The sequence below is a fragment of the Copadichromis virginalis genome, linkage group LG8, assembly GCF_057382275.1.
Source record: "Copadichromis virginalis isolate Kocher_CV1m ecotype Utaka linkage group LG8, C_Virginalis_male_GT1.1, whole genome shotgun sequence".
NCBI classification, from domain to species: Eukaryota; Metazoa; Chordata; class Actinopteri; order Cichliformes; family Cichlidae; genus Copadichromis; species Copadichromis virginalis.
This window is the reverse complement of record NC_140625.1, coordinates 7,048,081-7,071,948: the sequence shown is the minus strand read 5'-3', so window position 1 is coordinate 7,071,948 and position 23,868 is coordinate 7,048,081. Positions and strand designations below refer to the sequence as shown.

The 23,868-nt window shown below is 43.0% G+C and overlaps 1 long non-coding RNA gene across 2 annotated transcripts; it reads left to right on the top strand.

Annotated features, from left to right (window-relative positions):
• The first annotated feature begins 4,673 nt into the window (after nucleotides 1-4,673).
• LOC146702612 (uncharacterized) lies at nucleotides 4,674-23,860 on the top strand. 2 transcript variants are annotated; one of them, XR_014922072.1, is made up of 3 exons: nucleotides 4,674-4,816; nucleotides 18,942-19,120; nucleotides 23,649-23,860. It is a non-coding gene; the product is annotated as an uncharacterized LOC146702612 (long non-coding RNA). The 2 variants fall into 2 exon arrangements; XR_014922071.1 differs by having other exon boundaries at nucleotides 4,674-4,835.
• Nucleotides 23,861-23,868: the final 8 nt, after the last annotated feature.

Sequence of the window (23,868 nt, the reverse complement as noted above, 5' to 3'; positions counted from 1 at the left end):
GTTTGAAATGTACTTCCTGTACTTACCCGCTGATTTCTTGTCCATGTGTGTGTTTACAGTGTGTGAACACCTGGTACGATCACCTTGGCAAAGAATTCACAAGTAATGGAAATCTCACCATGTGACCAACCTTTTAGCTAGCTGTGTAATGACATGGGGTAATGTAAAAGGAGTGTAGATACCAGGTTCTGGTGCTGTGGTTGTGACTGCTAATGTCTTACTGTCAAGTAGGAGCTAAGCCTGTGAAAGCAACATGAAAGGAAACCGCCGCGAGTCTATCGACGGTCCCGCTGGAGGCCGATGCCAGGACTGAGCCACAGGCCGAGTCTGGCTGGCAGAGTAAAGCTGCTCTGGAGCGCTGTGCCGCGTGGCTCTGCAGACTGTCTATCTGACTTCACCAATGTTCTGTACCAAACCACAACATGAAAAGCAACAACCCCTCTGCTTCTCACAGGCTCCTTCTAATGATCTCCTACATGTGTACTTGCTTTTACATGTTAAGTATATAAACACGGTTCTGTTCAAAATGAGGATTGGCCATATGGAGAAGGAACTATGACAAAATGATTAATGGTATAAAAATAAAAAAAAGTTATCTTAATTGAAAGAGATACAAAGTTAAATAAGTTCTTCGTGGGCACAATCATAACACTTTGCAGAGTGGAACCTCTATATTTAGGCTACGCTGAGTGATGAAGGTAAAGATTTTATTATAGCTTGTTCCCACCATGGTTCAGTATGTTTCAATATGTATATAAGCTGAAAGCGGCAAACTTTCCTTAAATTGTCCAAACTACAGTTAAAAATTCCTTGAAATAAAAATACTGAACACCCTGAAAAGAAACAGCTGGGTAGAAGTTTGCAACAGACAAAAGTTAGACAAAAAATAGAGCTAAAAGCAGCTTTTTTACAGTATATGAACAAGGGAGTGAAAGACTATATGGGTCAGGTGGATGCATGTAAGTATTTTAAATATGAAGAGGACATTTTACTTTCCACTAATTGGTCTGCTAATTTGGACCTTGGAGTTCGATCCTCAGCTCCTCCAGTCCAGTGAACCCAAAATACCGAACTCCAAACTGTCCCTGAGGCATCACATGTGGGTGCACTATATGAATGTGCATGTAAACGGGTGAATGTGGCATTCAGTGTAAAAGTACTCGGTAAGAGTAGAAAAGTTTTGAAAAAATTGGAATAAAATTGGATTAATGGCAGGAATAAAGCCCCAAATTATGTAAAAGTAGTAAAAGTGTCATGTGTGTGCTGTAAATGTCCTTGGCTCCATGACATACCCCTCTCTTTTATCTCCATCACCAATATAAATGCCTAAAAATAATATTTAAAAACACCCTAAGCCCTGGAGCCCAGGTTATGAGCTACTGGAATAAACTTTTATTATTATTATTACTATTATTAGGAATTAGCCAGGTAAGTCTGTCTGTTTCATCCATTTTTTAAAGCTTACATTTGTGAGTCCCAATACTTGTGTGGCATTGCCCTGAAACATACCCCAAAACCATCACAAACACACATGCAAAGTGTCAGCCTTTTTTTAACTACCCGTTACCGTTTTCCTGCTGCGCTCAACGTCATTTAAAATAACTAATATATCCTATAAAACCCACCAGCAGTAGCCTGCTCAGGTTTACACAAATAATTAGCTACAGGCAGACACAATTATATGCTGAGAGAAATATGACCTGCCAGAGTGCACGATAGAAACCAAAGGTAATGACCTCATGTTGTGGAATTTCTCTCGAGCACTCTGTGGTAAACAACTAACGGGATCTCTAGGGGGTTTTTTGCTGATTTTTTGGGAAATAAAATGAGGGGATTAGCAGCATTACATGCAAGATGTCATCCTTAAGTCCTCTTCCTCCACCCTCTGCTTTAATTCCATCATCTTCTAAGCCGTTCTAAAATATGTACTCACCGTGGTTTTCAGGAACAAAACCAGCAGGGTGATCTGCGGCTTTTTAACAGGGCTCGGTGCTGTGTACCTCCTGGGTCTGCGATCCCTATTGACAGCTTTACAGGCAGCTGACTGGAGGTGCTATGCCAGCACAACAAGGGAGGCCTGCACCAACAGTGGCAGCTTAAAGAATCGCACATTAACATCATTCTTCCTGGAACTCAACAAGACCAAATAAAAAGCTGTAATGCAAACTTTTCATGCCATTATTATGTTGAATTTTAGGACAGTATTTAGTGCATCGGGACTTTCTGACATTTTACAGAAACATGAGGAAAATAGTAACTTCTTTGCCAGGAAGAGTTATTTAAGTTTGAGTAATCAACACAATTAAGTGTCCCAATAGTTATGCAAGTAAATAAATTCATATTCATGAACTGAATGTGCTCATTCATAATAAACAGTGGTTACTGTTTCTTTAAGTCAGGGATGTGTTGTAAAAATGGTCTTTATTTATAACATAATTTATAGTTTTTCATGAGTGATATGTGAGGTGGTGCATGTCATTCACCCATTTTCCAGGATATGGGAGATCCCTCTTCTCAGCTTCTTTTTCCAGCTCTACTGGGCGAACACTTTGGAGTTCTCAAGCCAGGCCAAGAAATTTTATCTCACCAGCTGGGGCATAATCATGCTAATCAGAATCTCAAACTTCCTCAGCTGACTTTCTTTCATATCGAAGAGCAGCAGCCGAATTTGACTCAAGATGACCAAGATTCTGACCCCCCTGATTTCCAGGAGGGAGCCCAGACATCCTTCTGAACAAGCAGATTCCATTTGCATCTATGGATGCAAATTCACCACCACCCATAGGTTGTGGCTGTAGGTCAGGTTGGACCATGGCTACGCCAATTCATCGTCAGCTGTCACAACAAACAAGCGGCAAACACAACACCAATCTGTCTGTCAATCTCCTGCTCTCTCCTCCACTCACATGTGTAGAAATCCTGAAAATACTTGAAGTTCTACACTTCTACACCCAAATTTTGTCTGTAAAAATGATAAAGAAAATCTGTGAGGGAGTTTCCAATTCCCATTGGACACTGACTGATTGCCAGCAATATGAACCAAACTGTCCCTGTACTTGTATGGTACAAGAACTGCAAATCAGACAAGTTGTAGGCTGATTTAAAATGATATGCTATGAACTTTTACGCCATAAAATAGAATAGAACAGAAAAGAAAAACTAATTTTCATAGATAAATCTATATAACGGTCAACAAACATTTTGGTTGAACCACGCGCTTTGACTGATTTGGCTGGCAGAGGGAATATAGCAAAGTAATCTGCTATGTCAAAAACATTTGTGGATTTTAGTGTAATTCGATGGTACGTGTGCCATGTTCACAATTCCAATGTTAGAGCTGGATCAGTGACACTCTCCTTTCTGGTTAAATATGTATTTAATCCCTGAAGCTTGTTAATATAAGAAAGGTTCCAAACAAAAAGGCTGAGACTGGGTAATAATCCCTGCACAGAAACAGGGAAAAACATAAGTGCTAAAGTGACAGTGCAGATTCATACAGGACAAACACACTCTCTCTCTCACACACACACACACACGACTACCCACACAGACAAACATAGAGCACATACTGGAAAAATACCCATGACATCACCGTCACTTTACCTACCATTGAAATGCTACTATTTATGCACAGGCAGCTGCTACGTGCTACCAGGGACTTAAACACACACTTCACCTACCACACCCACGCAAACACACACACACACCCTAACATACACAGTCACTCCACCCCATACACACCCATGGCACCACCTACATACCCACCCGACACCACAGACATAGTGACCATTTCTTTTCTAGAAATCTGCCCCTCCTTTCACGCAACACAGACACACACCTCTCAACCTGCTCAACAAACACATAGCAACACAAACATCAGTAATGTGTATATTTGTGTGTGTGTGTGTGCGTGTAGTGGAAACTTAGATTGGTCCAGAGGTGTCACCTTCTAGACCGGCGTCACACGTTTCCTCTCCTGATATTTAGTGGAGCTTTCTACTTGCTGATCTTTCCCCTCCACGCTCACTCTCTTCTTTTTGTCCCCCCTGTTGTTCTTTACGCAGCATCGTTAATATATCTTATTTCTTTGAATGTTGTCAAAGGAATCACACAAAGGTCAACTCAGTTTTACAAGACTGTGCCAGGGCCTTTTTGGTCTGTTTGTCCATTTTCCCCTGGTTGTGCTTCATATGCTGCCACTGCTGAGTGCACTGTCAAATAACAGAAAGTGATTCACATGTTCTGAGAAGTCATAAAAACAGAAATGTTTAACTTTATAAGTGATATGCTTGGCCTGTTGTTAGACAGCTCAGGATACTAACACGTGAAATGCTTTCCTGCTTCCTCTGTTTTTGTTTTTAACAGAACTGGTAATCCTCCTACCACATTTCTACATTATTGATTAGCTTGAGCTAATCTAAAAATGGTCTTTCATAGCCCAACCACGTTAGGTATTAATATTAATTAATTTGTGTTTTTTGTGTATAATGAAATATCTTTTAAAATACTTGGTTTCAGTCAAAAAATGGGTCTGCATTTTAAAAAGTTACATGCTACCAGAACATGGTTAGCATAAAGAGACACAACAGCTAGCTTTAGCACTTTAGCTTACTGATTGAGATGGCCAGGTTAACATTTATGTAAACTCTTTAACACTTCAATGGTGTTGAAACAGCAACTTTACTGACCTCTGACATGTTAGGAGGAAATGTGAGTCTTTTAAGGACTTTAACTTTAGCTAACTTTAGCTGTTAGCGAAGTGAGGAGCTATGTTCCTGTTTGTCTGCAGTGGGACTGTGTGAAGATGCTCAGCTTGGTGAGACTTAGATGACACTGTTAGTATCCAATATTTATTTTACATCAATTAATAGCTGAGCATAAATTTTTTTGGCAATCCTTCTACTGAATACTGCTTCACACCACACCCATCAGTGCCAAATTTCACTACCAAATCACATCTATCAACAGCAGTAGGGCTGGGTATCGTCACTGATTTCTAGAATCGATTCAATTCCGATTCACAAGGTCCCGGATCGATTCGATTCACGATTCGATTTAATTCGATTCTACTTGATTTGAATCTGGGAAATTTTGACAGAAATATTATAATTCAGATAAGTACATTTACATATTTCTGTATCTATAAAAAGGAAGCTGACACACGTAAGACTTTATCAAAGGTGTGAGCATCACAGCAGATGCCTTTGTGTCAAAGTAGCTGAGGATAAAACACAGAAAAACATGAAGGTGATTTTCCTGGCCTGGGATTTTATAAAAATATTCTGCAGTACATCAAAAACGAAAGAAAACCATTAATCAACACATGATTGTAATCTGAAGTTACAGCGGTTTTATTAGAGACACGGCTAAGCATTTTGCATAATTTTAAAAAGTTTAAATTTGTTCAGTATTGAACAGCAGAAATTAGGTTTTCTTTTCGGAAGTATATAAAACAAAAAAAAAAAAAAACGTCGGCCGACAGCGCTGTAAACAACGGTAGTCTTGTGCGTAACAAGTAAGCGAATAATGAAGAAAACAGATTTTTAGACGGGAAACTGTTCTTGAAGTACACAGAGAGAGAGAGAGAGAGAGAGAGCTGTGAATCTTGGTCGAAGCAAAACAGTAAAAGTCAGAGTGAATACATGACGATGTTTATGTGAAGCATAGTTTGGATCTTCTTTTGCTGCTGGTTCGAGGCATCAAACTAACAGCTTTAGAATCAGCGCATAAAGGGCGTGAACACAAAGCGCGGACCCGCCGACAGATCAGAATCAGCAAGCTGTCGGCTTTCAGCCCCGACCGTGAGAAAGGCGACATCTAACTGATTCTGGTCCGCGGGTCGCGCTGTGTGTTTAAGTCTTTGTGCAGAATCCGTGTTCCTGCTCTCATTTACTGTCTTAGCTGTTTGGTGGTGGTTGAAATTTTGTGAGATTTCACCTGAGATTCTGGCATTTCGGGCAAAATAAATTTATATTAAAAAATCGATTCAGGATTTTAATGAATCGATTTTACGTTATCCAAGCCAGAATCGATTTTAATCGATAAATCGATTATAAAAACCCACCCCTAAACAGCAGCAGCCAAGTCCCCCATTTACAACTTGGGCAAAGTTTGTAAGACGATGTATTAATATTGTAATGAAGTAGAATCAGCTTTTACCAGAGTAACTTTTAACCCTACTTCTACTTAAGTTATGAATGCGTATGCCTTTGCCACCTCTGAAGTGCAAGTCAGCAGAGTTCACAATAAAGTGGGAACATGTGTAGTGACAAACACTCCCCATGCTCCCTGCTACTGTTACAGCAACAAACTCACACAATTCTAATTAAATTCAAAATGTCAGGTTTGATTAATGTCCAAAAACCTTTACGGCACAGTAAATATATTCAACGCTTTGGAAAAATCACAGAGAAATGTGTTTTTCTTCAGCAGTTTTTTTTTTCTGGCAGCAGAGTGACGTGTTGAAGGAATTCCCTACGCGTGCTTTCATTAACTTTTCATAAACCTTCTGATCTCTACGTGATTGTTCTTTCCTTTGTCGTATCTTTTTTCCTCCATCTGTGTTTCTTCCACTTCCCTCAGTCCTATGTAGGATCCCCTGCCCCCATTTTTCAGTAATTTTTATCATGCCTCCCCAATTAGCCTAAGGTCTGGTTTAGCACTAAAACCAATGCTAAGATTCAGAGTGACACTGCTAATCAGGGTTCAGCTAAAGCTGGACATGGCCCGCTTAGGACTGTTTGCATGACTGTCTATAGCATTGAGTGTCTGTGCATTTAACACGGAAAATAACCTCTTTGTCCACTGGCCAACAAAGCTGGTGCCACTGTTATGGTCTTATCAGCCTACTAGATATTTAGTATAAAACGCCTCCTTGGATTTATCCAAAAGCAAACTTGTGTTGTGTAACATACGTAATTACAAGCTAAATTTTTGTGGGTTTGGTTGTGATGTCCCACTGTGCCATCATGAAACTGTATGTGTGTTCATTTGTATGCACTTTCTTAGCTGAGATGTTTTTTTTTAATCTTGTCTGTGTAGTGATAAAGTTGTTGAGCCAGCATATGTATAAAGTATGTATGTGTAGGCATTAGTGTGAGCACAGGACAGTAAAACAGCTTTGGATTGCACCTAGTAATGTATTTGAATTTGGAAAAGACCTTTGATTTTAATGGAGAACACTAATGCAATTCCTTTTGTTAATTTAAGCTCTATTTTTCTGGTATTCATCAGGGAGTTTGGCCTTTTTTCCAACAATAATTTTGCGGATGAAAATGATTAAGTTGTTATTCCTCGTTTCATCTGATGATGATGACAATGTTCTTTCACTCTTACAGTACTTAAAACCAAACACAGTGATACAGAAATTTGACCATTTGGTCTATTAACTGTGAAGCCGGTTAATTCTGATGTGTTTTGAATTCTTTTCAAGGTCCTCAACATGAATTTCCCAACATTGCTTGGTTGTCCTGAGCATGAGATTTCATCAGTCTGCTGTCATACTGTATGTACTGATTTGTGTCCATGGTCATGAAATAAATATTTTCCAGTTAAAAGGCCCAAAAAAGTCTGCTTTTGTAGGTTGGAGAGGTTTGTGATGGAAAGAATCATTTTGTAGCTCATACCAAAAAGCAAAGTTGAAGTCATACATGTTACAGATATTCATGTCATTTGCTTTGTAAGCTTGTCTTGTCAAATGATCGATGAACGTACGCCATCACGTTGTCCTTCCATCTGTCTGTTCACAATTCACCAGAATTACTATTCATTCTACAGTATTGATCAGAATTGAATCATAGTTAGACACACTGAGCACAAAACAGATCTTTACTCAAACTATGCTCAAGGTCAGAGCCAAGATCACAAGATTACAGGAAATAACAAGTCAGTAGTGGTTTGTCAGTGGAATGAACTGATACATGACTGTTATTTTTTTTAAAACAGTTAGATAATATGCGCAACACCCTTGTTAGGTTTTCCATTCCATTTTGCCACACTGTCAAACACAACACTGATGTCATTGCTCTAGTCCAGGGGTCTGCAACTTTTAACACCCAAAGAGCCACTTGGACCCGGTTTCCACGCAAAAGAAAACACTGGGAGCCGCAAATACTTTTAAATACTACTTAAATGAAGATAACACTGTATATTTTTTTTACCTTTATGCTTTGTGTGAACAACTGAAGTAAGTAAGTAAAGTTTTTTTATTAAGCGCTTTTCACAGTAAGCGCTGTACACAAATATTAAAATAAACAATACAATCAATAGACATTATACACAATGTAAAAGATCAAATGTAAATAATGTAAAGAATATAAAATACGTAGATCAACAAAAGGCTTGTTTGAACAGAAACATTTTTAACTGCTTTTTAAAAGAATCCACAGAGCAACTAAAATGTGTTCTTTACGAAATCCATGAAGTGCTACAGAGAAAAATAAATTTTATTCATGCAATTAACACATTTTGAACTCTTAAAGAAGTCCAGACGCTTTTCTTTGCAAGCTCCTTTGACTACGATGACCTGGATGACTGAGAACCTCCACAGACATAAAATGATCCATGTAGCAAACAAAAACTGTTGTGAGCCGCCACCCTTATTTCGCCTTTGGGCTTTTGGATCCTTGACCTGACTTTTAAAAAGTAATTGTAAAAAAGCACTATGCTGCTAAAAAATGCAAAATTCTGCCTAAATATGTATTTTACCTGGTTAATGTGTGTGGTGGGGCGTGGTCTGCAGCGCCGCTGCAGGGGAGGCGGACGCACCTGAGCGGCACCCGCAATCACGCCTCGCCACCTTAACGTCTGTGCTCTCTATGCTGTTGTGTTGGTATGTGTCGGGCTGTGAGCTGAAAAGCTACAGCCGGCTGTATGCGTACAGCAACCGTGTGTGAACAGTGGTCAATAAAGAGATGCTAAAAAGCAACGGGTCTGCCCTGGTATGTTTACAATGGAACTTCTGCTCCTGAACCTCTGTGTACAGCGTCTTCAAATAAGCTGTCATCTGTGAGGCGTGAGCGGTGTTTGTTTTTAACATAGTTCATGGTGGAGAACAGCTGCTAACATAATGTGGATCCGAAGATCCATAATTGGCCTACCTGGGGTTGAAAGTCTCGATAAATGCACAGAGTTTCGGCGGGTACACCGGCTCTGACACTTATTTTGAGCGATGAAAAAAATAATAAAATATAATTTTACTTTATATTTCAATATCACAATAATCTTCCAATTTAGAACTACAAGTTAAAAAAGAACTAAACACAAATAAAATACACTTCACTAAATATTTCTAATTTACCTTCCCAAACAACGTGGAGCCGCAGTATAAGGACAAAATAGCCGCATGCGGCTCCGGAGCCGCAGGTTGCCGACCCCTGCTTGTGGCGGAGGTGTGGTCCGGGGCGCGGCTGCAGGGGAGGAGTGGTGCAGTGAGCTCGACGGGGCGGTGCTGGTAAGAACGGCTGATGGCGATTTTGGACTGATGGTGGTTTTCCTTCCCTTTATATAGTGAGGCAGAGAGGAGTGGAGGAGCGCTAAGGGAAAAGAGACACACATCAGCTGGGATCGAGAGCTGTCAGTCTGTGCGTCATATTGTCTGCTGTGTTAATATCAATAAATGTGGTCCTTGGCAATACGGATCTGCGTGTGTGTGTGCTTGGGCCTGGTATACTCCACAAGTGGTGCCGAAACCCAGGAGCCTGCCGGTGTGGGGATGTCCGACCCGCAGGCTGCGCCGCCCGCCCAGCCTTTGCAGTATTTGGCGCAGATGCTGGCGGAGATGGCAAAGATGAGCCACGACCAGGCAGCGGCCCAGCGGGCTCACCTGGCTGCGCTGCAGGAGCAGACAGACCGGCAGACTCTGGTTCTGGAGCGACTGGTTGGCGCCGCTGCCCCGCCGAAGCCCCCACCGCTGTCGGTGGCGGTGCCCCGGATGGGGGACGGGGACGAACCCCAGGTTTTTCTGGAGACTTTTCGTGCCACGGCGGAGGCCTGCCAGTGGCCACAGGCGGAGTGGGCTCCGCGTTTGCTTCCTCTGTTGTCAGGGGAGGCTCGGACGGCGGCCCTGGGTCTGCCGCCGGCTTCGAGGGGCAGCTTCCAGGACGTGAGCCGGGCGGTGGTGGACAGGTTGGGGCTCACCGCTGAAGATCATCGCCGACGATTCCGGGCCTGTCGGCTGGCCGTGGCGGATCGGCCGTTTGCTTGGGCCCGGAAGCTGCATGACGCGGCCGTACGCTGGCTGCAGCCGGGATCGTCAGAAGGCGAGACGCTGCTGGTGGGCAAAGTGGTGCTGGAGCAGTTCGTGGAGGGGCTGCCTGCAGAGACGGCGAGATGGGTCAGGTGCCACCGTCCCGCGAGTCTGGAGGTGGCGGTGACGTTAGCGGAGGACCACCTTGCCGCTAGAGTGGGGGAGCCCGGGGACAGCGGCCGGAGGCCGAACAGACAAGCCCCGGTGCCGGCACCGAGGCGCTGGATGCCTGTGCCAGGGCAGGCAGAGCGGACGCTGGCGTTGAGCCCCACTAATCCTTGTGCTGCGTTTGTGCCTTCCCAGGGACCGGACCTAAGCAGCGCTGCCCCTGAGCCACGGAGAGCAGCACAGACGCCGGGGCAGGAGTGCTGGAAGTGCGGACAGCCGGGACACCTGAGGAGGGACTGTCCTCTGATGGAGGTGGGGCAGGTGTTCCGCGTTGCCGGTGCTCCAGCGCCCTCTCCCGGTCCGGGAGGGACATACAGCATTCCGGTAAGGACTCGAGGGGGTATACGCCATGCTTTGGTGGACACGGGCTGCACGCAGACCCTTGTGCACCACCCATTCTGAGGTGAGGTGTGTGCATGGTGATGTTCACAGGTATCCCATAGTGCCACTGTTATTGAAGTATAAGGGTAAAACGCATAGAATAACGGCTGCGGTTAGCCCGCGCCTGTCGCATCCCCTAATTCTGGGTACGAATTGGCCGGGGTTTCATCATCTGTTGGGACAGTATGCGGGGGTGCGGTCACGACCGCTAGTAGCATGTAGTGTCTGCGCGGCGCTCAGTGGTGACGCGGGGTCGTCCGACACTGACTCAGGGGAGGGGGAGACGGCGGGTCCTTCACAGGTAGTCCCGCCGGCTCCGGAAGTTCCCCCCACGGGTGATTTCCCACTGGAGCAGTCTCGTGACGATACCCTACGCTCAGCCTTTGACCAAGTGATTGAGATTGGTGGTCACGTGGTGCGCCCCGAAGCCGTGCGGACCTACCCACGCTTCATTTTGTCGAAAGATAGGTTATACCGAGTGAGTCGTGACGCTCGCACGGAGGTGATGCACACCCAGCTGTTAGTGCCGCAGGGCCGCCGGGAAACGATTTTCCAGGCGGCTCATTATAACCCCATGGCAGGGCATATGGGATACGAAAAAACTCTGGAGCGAATAACGGCCCGATTTTATTGGCCGGGCATCCGAGCGGATGTGCGCCGCTGGTGCGCGTCCTGCCCGGACTGCCAACTTGTTAATCTGCCGGCCATACCAAAAGCGCCTTTGCGTCCGCTTCCACTCATAGAGGTCCCGTTCGAGCGCATTGGCATGGACCTCATCGGGCCGTTTCACCGGAGTGCACGCAGCTACCGCTTTGTGTTAGTCCTGGTGGATTATGCAACGCGGTACCCGGAAGCAGTCCCGCTGCGCACCATCTCTGCAAAGAGTGTGGCGCAGGCACTGTTTCAGGTCATCTCCCGAGTCGGAATCCCGAAAGAGATACTGACTGACCAGGGCACGTCGTTTATGTCTCGTACACTGCGGGAACTGTACGAATTACTGGGCATTAAATCTATTCGGACCAGCGTCTACCACCCTCAGACGGACGGGCTGGTGGAGCAGCTGAATAAGACCTTAAAGTCCATGATTCGTAAGTTCATTAACGAGGATGAACGCAATTGGGATCACTGGCTAGACCCTCTGTTATTCGCAGTGCGGGAGGTGCCCCAGGCCTCTACGGGATTTTCTCCCTTTGAACTGCTGTTCGGCAGGAGGCCACGTGGGGTGCTCGACCTGATCAAAGAAAGCTGGGAGGACGGTCCGAGCCCCGCCAAGAACGAGATTCAGTACGTGTTAGACCTGAGAGCAAAACTCCACACTTTGGGGAGGTTGTCACGGGAGAATTTGCTCCAGGCTTAGCAGCGTCAGCAACGCCTGTATGACAGAGGGGCTAGACTTAGGCAATTTTCACCGGGAGACAAAGTGCTTGTATTACTCCCTTCTTCCAGATCGAAGTTGCTCGCCAAGTGGCAAGGACCCTTTGTGGTCACACGGCGAGTCGGGGACGTTGACTATGAGGTCGCTCGGTCGGACAGGGGAGGGGCCACGCAGATTTATCACCTCAATCTCCTTAAAGTGTGGAGAGAGGTTGAAACCGCTTCTCTGGCAAGCCTGGTTAAGGAGAGAGATGAGTTGGGGCCGGAGGTGCCAAATTCCATCATCCCCGCCTCCCTCCCTTGTGATGACCATCTCACACAGGCCCAGAGAGCGGACGTTGTCGCGTTACAACAGCGTTTTGTGGACGTGTTCTCCCCCCTGCCCGGCCAGACGTCTCTCATTGAGCATCATTTTGTAACGCAGCCTGGCGTGACAGTGCGTTCACGGCCCTACAGGCTCCCTGAGCATAAACGGCAGATCGTTCAGAGAGAGTTGGCGGAAATGCTGAAATAGAAGAGTAATAGAAGAGTCGCACAGCGCCTGGTGTAGCCCCATCGTTCTCGTAGTGAAGAAGGATGAGTCGATCCGGTTCTGTGTCGACTATCGCAGGGTGAACGAAGTATCACGCTTTGATGCCTCTCCCATGCCCCGGGTCGACGAGCTCCTGGACCGGCTGGGCACGGCCCGCTTTTTCACGGCGCTGGATTTGACCAAGGGCTATTGGCAGATTCCCTTGTCTGCCGAGTCCAGGGAGAAAACGGCCTTCTCCACTCCGTACGGGTTGTACCAATTCGTTACGCTTGTTCGGGGCCCCTGCCACCTTCCAGCGCCTCATGGACCGGGTGCTGCGCCCGCACGCTGCGTATGCTGCTGCCTACTTGGATGACGTGATCATCCACAGCGACACCTGGGCGGAGCACGTGCAGCGGGTGGCCGCGGTCCTGGGGTCCCTGAGGCAGGCGGGGCTCACGGCCAACCCGAAGAAGTGTGAGGTTGGACGGAGGGAGGTGCAGTATCTGGGGTACCACTTGGGGGGCGGGCAGGTGCGTCCACAGGTGGAAAAGACGGCAGCGATCGCATCCTGCCCGCGCCCCAAGACTAAAAAGGAGGTGAGACGGTTTCTGGGGCTGGCGGGTTACTATCGCCGGTTCGTGCCAGGGTTTGCGCAGCTGACCAGCCCCTTAACCGATCTTACCCGGAAGGGTGCTCCAGATCTGGTCCAGTGGACGGGGCCGTGCCAGACGGCGTTTGTGCAGGTGGAATAATAATTTAGATACTAATAATGATAATAAAAATAATATAAGCACATAATAGGTTATACAAAATTATTCAAATTTAAATTAAAATTCTAATGGATGTCCTTAGCTTGAAGTTGAATTTTAAAATTTAACTATTTTCTGTTGCCTACATTGTAGAGGGTGACTTTACTTCCGCACATAAACAGTACAACTAGTACAGTAAAGGGTTACAGTGGGATTCAGCAGATCAGGGAACCCTAACGCCTGTGTAGTGACTCAGCACAGGGAAAAGAATCATAACTAACATGCTGTGATCAGCTGATCTGCTGCAGATTTACACAAATAAATTCAACAACATGTAAACTGTTTCACAAGCTATCCTGGCTGATGTGCATCTCCTACACTGACACTATACTGTTCACACAGTTTTTACACCACACAGGATAAATTTGGAATTCAGTGAATTAATCTGAGCATCATCAGCTTAAACATAAATTCATCTCTGCTACACTTGATGTAACCCAACACTGACCATAAGCACCACAGACACTGTGTATCAGTCCAACACACTGCTCCACTGTGAATTCACCACATTAATGCTAGTGAACCTGTTTATCCTGCACAAAGCTACCCAGTGTTTTCATGCAACATTTATTTCACATAACTTGAATATGAAGGTTTTTAACTGATAATGCAAAACTCACATGTTTTTGATTCAGGTGGTAATTTTGGAAGAAATATACTATACTATGTTGTTTTAAAATCTGGCTTGCCACCATTATAGCACATTTAAAATCTCACTCCTGTACTGTATCACTGTGATGAAATAAAATACCACCAGCAGTGCATGCTTTGGTACAACAGTGTGGTTAAAGGTAAGCATTATTATGGGTTTCTACCACAAGCCAGACAGAAGCCTCGACTCTTTCAGCCTTAAAATAATATGCCGAGTACTGAACCTTGGCTTCCAAAAATAAAAATACAAAAAAAAAAAAAAAAAAAAAGAAGCGGTCTGGCTTTTACCCAGCAAGCCCCTGGGGCTGAGCTGTGAGACACAAGTGCTGTAAATGCTCAGCACCTGACTTTTTGTGTGTTTTGGACCTCAACACGCCCTCCAATTGTTATGGCAGCAAGATGGAGTGAGCCACATGAGAGCCCACCAGGGCTGTCGCCTGTAACCCCAGAGAGGTGGACAGGGCAGATTCTTCTTCAGTATATAATGGATTTTAAAAAACAAAAAATACTGGTCAAAGATTGACATTTATTTAGACAAAATTTCTTCTCAGCTGCGGAGAGAAAAAACACAGAAAAGCTAAAAGATGTCTGAGAAGCAAATGTTACAAATCCAGTTGTTCAGAACTAGCCAGCACAACTGTGCCAACGTGTAGTAAAGGTCGGTATAGTAATAATGGGTCAAAAAAGCGATGCAATTTTTGATAATGATTCCTAAAAATCAAATGTTATGTAAAGAGGATGAATGTTGCCTCAGCCGCAGTTTATAAATCTGTCTTTGTTTAAATTTATGTCCTAATCTGTTTAGGTTAAACTAACAATATCAGAATATCAAACACAATATCAGGTTCGAGAAACAGAACAAATGTGCATCCTCATTATAAGAGGTTAAAGACGCATTCTTATCTAGCCAGTGCTAGCCAACATCTTTGTCATATTTTAATTATAAAAGAATACACCAAGTTAGATGTGACTTATTAAAATGCAATTTGCAGCTCTCAGAATGACTGTACTGTTTTACTAAAATGTGTTTTACTTTATTTGGCTGCTATTTTGGCTATATTATTTGCTCTATGTTAGCTTGAAATAGTTGTATGCAAATTCTTTGTGAAATAATAAATATAAATAAATAACAAGTATTCATCCATCCACTTCAGGGTCGCTGGAGCCTATCCCAGCTGTTTTAGGGCAAGAGGCAGAGCACACCCTGGACAGGTTGCCAGTCTGTCACAGGGCTAACACACAGACAACCATTTGGGCTGCCATTTACACCTATGGACAATTCAGTGTTGCCAATTAACCTATCCCCACTAACTGCATGTCTTTGCTCTGTGGGAGAAAGCTGGAGTACCCAGGGAGAACCCACGCACACAGGGAGAACATGCAAACTCCATACAGAAAGACCCCACGCTGGTGGCAGAGTTGAACTCAGGACCTTTGTGCTGTGAGGCAACAGTGCTAACCACCGTGCCAACGTACTAGCAACAAAGCATCCAATACAAAGATGTAAATATCACACTTATATTTGGATGAGAGGACGGTGCTAAGGAGTTAGTACTAGCTGGCTAGCTTTGTAATCTGCTGTGTGGTATGAAAGGTGTTTTTTTTATTGCTAAATAGCAAATGCATAAATAAATACAGGGAGTGCAGAATTATTAGGCAAATGAGTATTTTGTCCACATCATCCTCTTCATGCATGTTGTCTTACTCCAAGCTGTATAGGCTCGAAAGCCTACTACCAATTAAGCATATTAGGTGATGTGCATCTCTGTAATGAGAAGGGGTGTGGTCTAATGACATCAACGCCCTATATCAGGTGTGCATAATTATTAGGCAACGTCCTTTCCTTTGGCAAAATGGGTCAAAAGAAGGACTTGACAGGCTCAGAAAAGTCAAAAATAGTGAGATATCTTGCAGAGGGATGCAGCAGTCTCAAAATTGCAAAGCTTCTGAAGCGTGATCATCGAACAATCAAGCGTTTCATTCAAAATAGTCAATAGGATCGCAAGAAGCGTGTGGAAAAACCAAGGCGCAAAATAACTGCCCATGAACTGAGAAAAGTCAAGCGTGCAGCTGCCAACATGCCACTTGCCACCAGTTTGGCCATATTTCAGAGCTGCAACATCACTGGAGTGCCCAAAAGCACAAGGTGTGCAATACTCAGAGACATGGCCAAGGTAAGAAAGGCTGAAAGACGACCACCACTGAACAAGACACACAAGCTGAAACGTCAAGACTGGGCCAAGAAATATCTCAAGACTGATTTTTCTAAGGTTTTATGGACTGATGAAATGAGAGTGAGTCTTGATGGGCCAGATGGATGGGCCCGTGGCTGGATTGGTAAAGGGCAGAGAGCTCCAGTCCGACTCAGACGCCAGCAAGGTGGAGGTGGAGTACTGGTTTGGGCTGGTATCATCAAAGATGAGCTTGTGGGGCCTTTTCGGGTTGAGGATGGAGTCAAGCTCAACTCCCAGTCCTACTGCCAGTTTCTGGAAGACACCTTCTTCAAGCAGTGGTACAGGAAGAAGTCTGCATCCTTCAAGAAAAACATGATTTTCATGCAGGACAATGCTCCATCACACGCGTCCAAGTACTCCACAGCGTGGCTGGCAAGAAAGGGTATAAAAGAAGAAAAACTAATGACATGGCCTCCTTGTTCACCTGATCTGAACCCCATTGAGAACCTGTGGTCCATCATCAAATGTGAGATTTACAAGGAGGGAAAACAGTACACCTCTCTGAACAGTGTCTGGGAGGCTGTGGTTGCTGCTGCACGCAATGTTGATGGTGAACAGATCAAAACACTGGCAGAATCCATGGATGGCAGGCTTTTGAGTGTCCTTGCAAAGAAAGGTGGCTATATTGGTCGCTGATTTGTTTTTGTTTTGTTTTTGAATGTCAGAAATGTATATTTGTGAATGTGGAGATGTTATATTGGTTTCACTGGTAAAAATAAATAATTGAAATGGGTATATATTTGTTTTTTGTTAAGTTGCCTAATAATTATGCACAGTAATAGTCACCTGCACACACAGATATCCCCCTAAAATAGCTAAAACTAAAAACTACTTCCAAAAACATTCAGCTTTGATATTAATGAGTTTTTTGGGTTCATTGAGAACATGGTTGTTGTTCAATAATAAAATTATTCCTCAAAAATACAACTTGCCTAATAATTCTGCACTCCCTGTAGACAGACCTGAAACAATGTGTACTTAATCAAATTAGCATCCAAACATTGGATAAGATGAAATGATTCACGTCGATTTTAGCTTGAGTAAAGCGATATCGATTCATTAAATCCTGAATCGAGTTTTAAATATATATTTTTCTAGAAAGAACAGAATCTCAGGTTAAAGCTCACAAAACTATTTCAACAACCACCAAACAGCTAAAACAGTAAATGAGAGCAGAGCAGGTAAATGAATTCCGTACAAAGACGTAAACACAAAGCGTGGACTCGACACTTCATAATCAGTGAGATGTCGGCTTTCTCCCCCAACGGTACGTACGCAGACAAGCCGTCGGTGCTGATAGCCCAAATCTCACAGATTCTGATGCTGCAGGTTTTGTCACTCTCCGACCAAAGTTCACTGAAGAAGATCAAAACTGTACTTCACGTTTGATAAACCTCGTCATGAATTCCCTCTTACCTTTGCTGTTTTGCTTCCACCACAATAAAATCAAACTTCCTGCACAGCTCTTTCTCTCTCAGTGTACTTTGAGACCAATTTACCATGAAAAATCTGTTTTCTGCTTAATTCGCTAGCTTATTACGCACCAGTCTACCGTTGTTTACAGTGCTGTAAAAAATGACCTCCTCCAAGAAAATCTCATTTTTGCTGTTCAAAACCAAAGAAATGTAAACGTTTACAAATGATGCAAAACGCTCAGCTGTGTCTCTAATAAAACCTCTGTAACTTTGCTCTGCTTCACCTCAGCAGCATCAGGTAATGTTCATATGTTGATTCGTGGTTTTCTCATATGCTATAAATAGCCAGGCCAAGAAAATCTCCTTCATGTTTTTCTGTGTTTTACCCTCAGTTACTTTGACACAAAGGCATCTGCTGTGATGAAGTCTCACAAGTGTCAGCTTTGTTTTTATACATAGATATAAAATGTGGATATGTAGTGGTAAATGATCAGATATATAATATTTCTGACTGAGTCCTAATTGAATCGAATCAGAATACCCAGCCCTGCTTCACTCTATGACAAGTAGTATTTCGAATTTTAAATGTCAATATTTAAAATGTATATAGATTAAAAATAACTCAGATGTAAAAAACCTGACTAAGAAAGTCAGCTACAGATTTTAAAAATTTTTGTACAGGGTTGTAAACATTTAATCGTGGGAGTCTATGGGGAGGCAGTCTGGGCCCTTCCTTGCTGGATTCATTTTTCAGCTGTGTAGGCTGCTGCATGAGGGGTGTTGTATTTTTTTCAAAGTCAAGTGAAAGGTCCAATCAAAGAAAATATTGATAAGGCCAGGGCGGGTATTACTTATTAAAACATTAAACCATGAGATTTAACAATTTTGAGATGCCAGGAGGGACTATAAAACAGCGAATATCAGCTCATGCTTCTGGTTTGAGTCTGGGTGTGATGATATGAGCGTGTTTGTGTGTTCCTTGGAAACAGATGAAAAGTCAACTAAGATGTAATAAGCTAACTGCGAGGGAGTCTTAAAGTCTTTGGTAGCAAGTCGGGGTCTTGTTTCAAAGTGCAGAATCTGCCGTAAGCCCCCACAGACGCAGACTAAACACAGCACTGGCCCTATTGTTGTTCTGCACTGTTACAGCCCTCCCTGGAGATTTAGCAGGAGCCATAACCCTCTGCTGCCGCGACAGGCAGCCAATAGCCACGCTGCTTGCTAATGACCCAGCCACAGAGGTCACACCACAGCCTGATCACAAGAATTTTTACAGCACTGGATTGGAAAATGATGGGATTTGGGCTTGTTTTTTTGACAGTTTTCAGGTAAGCCAGTGAAACACTGAGGAGTTCCACTTGCTCTCACAGCATAAATACAAAGTGGAGGCAGGAATATGGCACAGTTTCCCGTTATGGCAGACTGACATTTAGTGATAATCAGTTCAGCATGTTACCATTTCTAACCATTGTGTTTTAGGAGCTGGACAAAGTGTTACACGTCATTTTTTTTCTTTTTTCCATGTAATACACGACTAGTCACTCCATCGCCGTTCTTTTTTTTCTCATCCGTTTCCATCATGTGTCGTTATGTGGTTTGAAGACCGTGTACACACAAAGTAGCCATTACGGGAAGGAAAAGAAGCAAGTTTACTGGAAGAGGAGGCCCATTACTGAAAGCGTAGCGTTGGATCACAGGATAGGTTGAAGGTCAAACAAACCCTACGCGTTTGTTCCGTCCATTATGGTGGACATATGGGATGGTTATACATGCATTTGTATATATTTGACATGTCATCTCCACCTGGGTCTGGGTTTCATCGCCATCTTGCAGTGGCTGAGTCACAAATGCACCATGTTAGCATAGTGATTACCTATCATTATGCAGCGCTCCGGTTTCAGTAAGACTACTCGGTCAAGCATCCGATCTGGGTGTTTACTACTTGTTAACGCTGACTTCTATTTTCCATGTCTGGGGTGAACACAAACCCCTTCTGTCAACAGTTCAACTGCTTTCACTTGAATGAAGAAAGATAGTAAATGTGGCATAACTTAGACTTCTGAAGGAATGGTCACAATTTTAGAGGTTAAAATGACTTTAAAGTATTTTAAAAGTATTTTTATGCCAGAAAAGGTCAAATGGCTGTATTAAAGCTAAAATGGGTCACAGCAGTAAACCCCATGAAAATTTTCACTCACCATTGCAGTTTATTCTTAGGTTTATAGTGCATTTACTGGAGGTTTGTAGTTAATTGTAGTTAATTTCCTTGGTCGGACACCCGCATGTTCAGTGTTCTAGTGCTCTGTTACTCGCGCTTATCAACTTTGTTTATAGCCACAGCAGGCGTCTGTTGTGAGAGAAAAACACCAATAAACCCACTGTAACCTCCCTTAATTACAGCCTACCAAACAGCAGATCAAATTAGTGACTCGCTGGCAAACAGGCTATAAAACTTACCACCAAAGAGCTTGATATCTTTCTCAAGAGGTGACAGAGCCCAACGAATCAGAGCTAAAATGAAGAAAGTGTGACTAATGAACTTCTGTGGTCCACAAACACAGCCATACATCATACGTACAATATTTACAATACTTGTTACCTTGAAAGTGAGATTTGGATAGATTACATGGAACCAAAAGTCTAAAAATAGTTTAAACAGGTCCCTAAATGGGAAAAGCTAAACAAAAACAGCAACCGATGGCACAGACTTCCACTCAGTGCAGCCAAACGTGCCTGGGCATGAGAGATGGCCAGTTATTTAGTGAAATATGTCCCCTTAGTTATAATTTTTCCATCTTTAGTTTGTGGTGATAACACTGTGGATTGCACATGTCAACTAATTGGAGCACTGATAACTTTTTTGTGAATGTTTTATATATTTGTGTTGTCACTAGACCAGAATTATTCAGATTATCGACACAGTTTGACATCTTCATGTTACAAATGTGTAATTTATAGAACATTTAAATGAGATCATTTTTTGCATGTTAAACTAGAAGATTTAGGAAACATAAAAAAATGGAAAAGTAATATTTTGTACCTTAGCCGGGTTTCACGTCTTATACAGCTTGTTAGACAATAAAGTCAAACATATTAGGATTTAAGCTTTACTATAAAATTTTCGACATTAGAGTAACACATAATATCTCTTTTATTTATTTAATAACATTTTTTGCTTTTTTGGTCAAATTGGGGTTCAAATTTTGGGTTTACTGATTTTGGCAGAGGTCTTCATGTGGTGATTGTATTGATATCCACAATTAATGTCTACAATTACTGATCTCTTTAAACTACAGATATGCTAAAATGGATAAAGGATAATGCAATTCTATGGCTTAAATCAACAAAGATTAGATATTCAATAGACCTCATGCTGTTAATAAATATGTGGATGTAGATGAAGCAGGTAAACTCGTAAATGGAACATTTTCAAATTTCAGGCTCCGCCCACCGTCTACAGCAGCAGCAATAGCAGGGTAATAGCTGCTTTCTGAGCAACTATGGAACTAGCTAGTTACTTGAATGAACGTAATCAGCACTTTAACTTTGAGTAGAAGGATGTAGAAAAGGCCTATAAGACTAAACAAGGCTCAGAATCCCGACAGTATTTGTGGTTGTGTACTCAAATCTTGTGCTCAGCAGCTGACTCCTGTATTTCATTACCATCCATTATCATTTTAATAAATATTTACAGCCACAGCATGTACCTAATGCATCAAAGCATTCTTTACTCCCTATTCCTGCATCTAGTTATTCCAAAACTCTGTAGACAGCGATATAAAGTCAGACTGAGGATGTGCTTGACCCCATGCAGTTTGCTTATAGGCCTCACAGACAAATAGAAGATGCTACAGTGACCTTGTTGAACCTGATAAACATCTGGAGAGAAAAGGTTCTCATGCTTAATTACTGTTTGTTGACTTGTCTTCAACTTTCACACAAGTCAGCCTTGAATTTTAATCAAAGGCATACAGGTGGAGACATGGAGAAGGATTTATATCTAGCCTGAAGTAGAGAAGTAGTAGAGATGGAGAGGAGGCAGGCAGAGACAAAAGAAATCCCGAGATGAAGGTTTGATGGCTATCAAATTCCAGGAGCAGGAAAGCGGAAATCAAAGGGGAAGTTAAATGGATGATCTGAAGAAACACTGTCACAGCCCTTTAGGGTTTAAGGGCTTTGGAACTTAGAGGGTGACGGTGGAAAGAAGTGAAGAACAGGCTGCAGGTGATCAGTGACCCACTTGTGGAACAGAAAGGGTAGAAGTGGCTGCATAGCTGATGAAGTAGCCACTGGATACAGCTGAGAGTTTGAATCACATCTGAGAGTTTTTGTCTGCTAAACATTAAAATTCTTGGCAGGAACCACCTGCAATAAAATAAAGAGTAAATAAAGAGTATTGGAAGCCAGGAGTACAACAAGAAGAGGAAATATTCTAGAAAATTCTGATTGCTCTATGGAGGGCCAGTACCTTCCCCTGGCACACATACTTTTGCAAAAAGCTATGTCGCTAAATGCTGTATGCTAGTTCAGCACAGCTCCCCCAGAGGCCTCAGGGCATCAAAAATCCGCTTTGATATCCATCAGAGATATTCGGTCTTGCTGCTGTCACCTGAGAAGGCATTACAAAACCAATCAATTTACTGGAAGAGTTCAAAGTCCCCCAAATTTATTATTTTAATAATGATTTTAATGTCTGTGTAATGAATAATGTAACCTGTATCAGGCAGCTTTGAAAAATAAAACAGTACATAATAATGGTAAATGAAAACACATCGATGATGAACATTATTGTATTCAGGCACCACATTTTTACAATGAGATTAATAAAAGTAGGTGAACTTTATCACCATGCAGAGTTTAATTTATTAACTTCCTCATGTAACACAAGCTACCTCAGTTGAGAGATTAAAAGAATAAATCTCTTGTGTAATGGCTAAAGGGGATTCTCCCAAAACACTAGTAGGAAGGCATTAATAAGACAAAGAAGCTAGGATAAAAAAAGGAGGACATGAACAGAAAAAAAGGGGAAAAAAGTGCTGCTCTGTTTTATTTTCTCACTAAAGTCCTAGCCTATTAAGTATTATTATTTTTGGATGTTGCATGACCTTATACCAGCAGTACCTCCGGCTTGGTCGTGTGTTCCAGCAACACTGAAATCCACAAAGAAAAGCCAGCAGATCCAAAATAGAACCCAGGACTTAGTGACTGTGAGGTGGCAGAGCTAGCCAGTAAGTCTTCCTGGCGGCAGATTCGATTCATAAAAAAAAACATCAGGCAAATCATTTTGGGGACAAGATTATGGCCCTCAGACCTGTCTGCGTGTTTCTTGCTAACACTCAGACACAACCATGCGTAAATACATGAGACACTACACAGATATATAACATCTGCTTCTCATTTTGGTTATGAGTTGCGTGGGATGCTAGGGAGAAAGGGGGGAAGAGATCCTGAGAGAGTTTCCGAAATGCTGGATACGCTTTCAGATGAACACATCTGAGAGTCTAAAATAGGAACGACATCTAAGATCACATCAGAATCCAGATCAGCATTACTGCTAAACAGGTTAAGACATACAGGAGATTTGTCTTGGTATTTTGGTGCTTAATGATGCTCCATAACGTATGCAAAAATTATATAATACTGCAAGTACTGCAAACAAACAGAATATGTCAATATGTGTATAACATATATAGATATCTGTTTTACAGAGTGTAAAAATGTCCACAGTATTCAGTCTTAACATATGTGCAGAGGGTCAGAAAAATGTGCCATTATCTAACCCATAGAGATAGGTGTTATGATTGCATTCTTGCCATGCATCCATTTATCTGACGTATATTTATGTCTGAGTTGCAGAGGCAGCAGTCTAAGCAGAGATGCCCCTCTTCCCCTGTCCCTCCAGCTCTTCCGAGGCAAAACCAGCTAGGAGATACAATCTTTCCAGTGTGTCCTGAGAGGGCATCCTCCCCCCATGTAGGGTGTGCTATGGAGCACATAGGTTTTATCCTAGTCAGATGCCTGAACCGACTTAAGTGACTCATTTTAATGAAACTGTAATAAAGACAGATGGAAACTG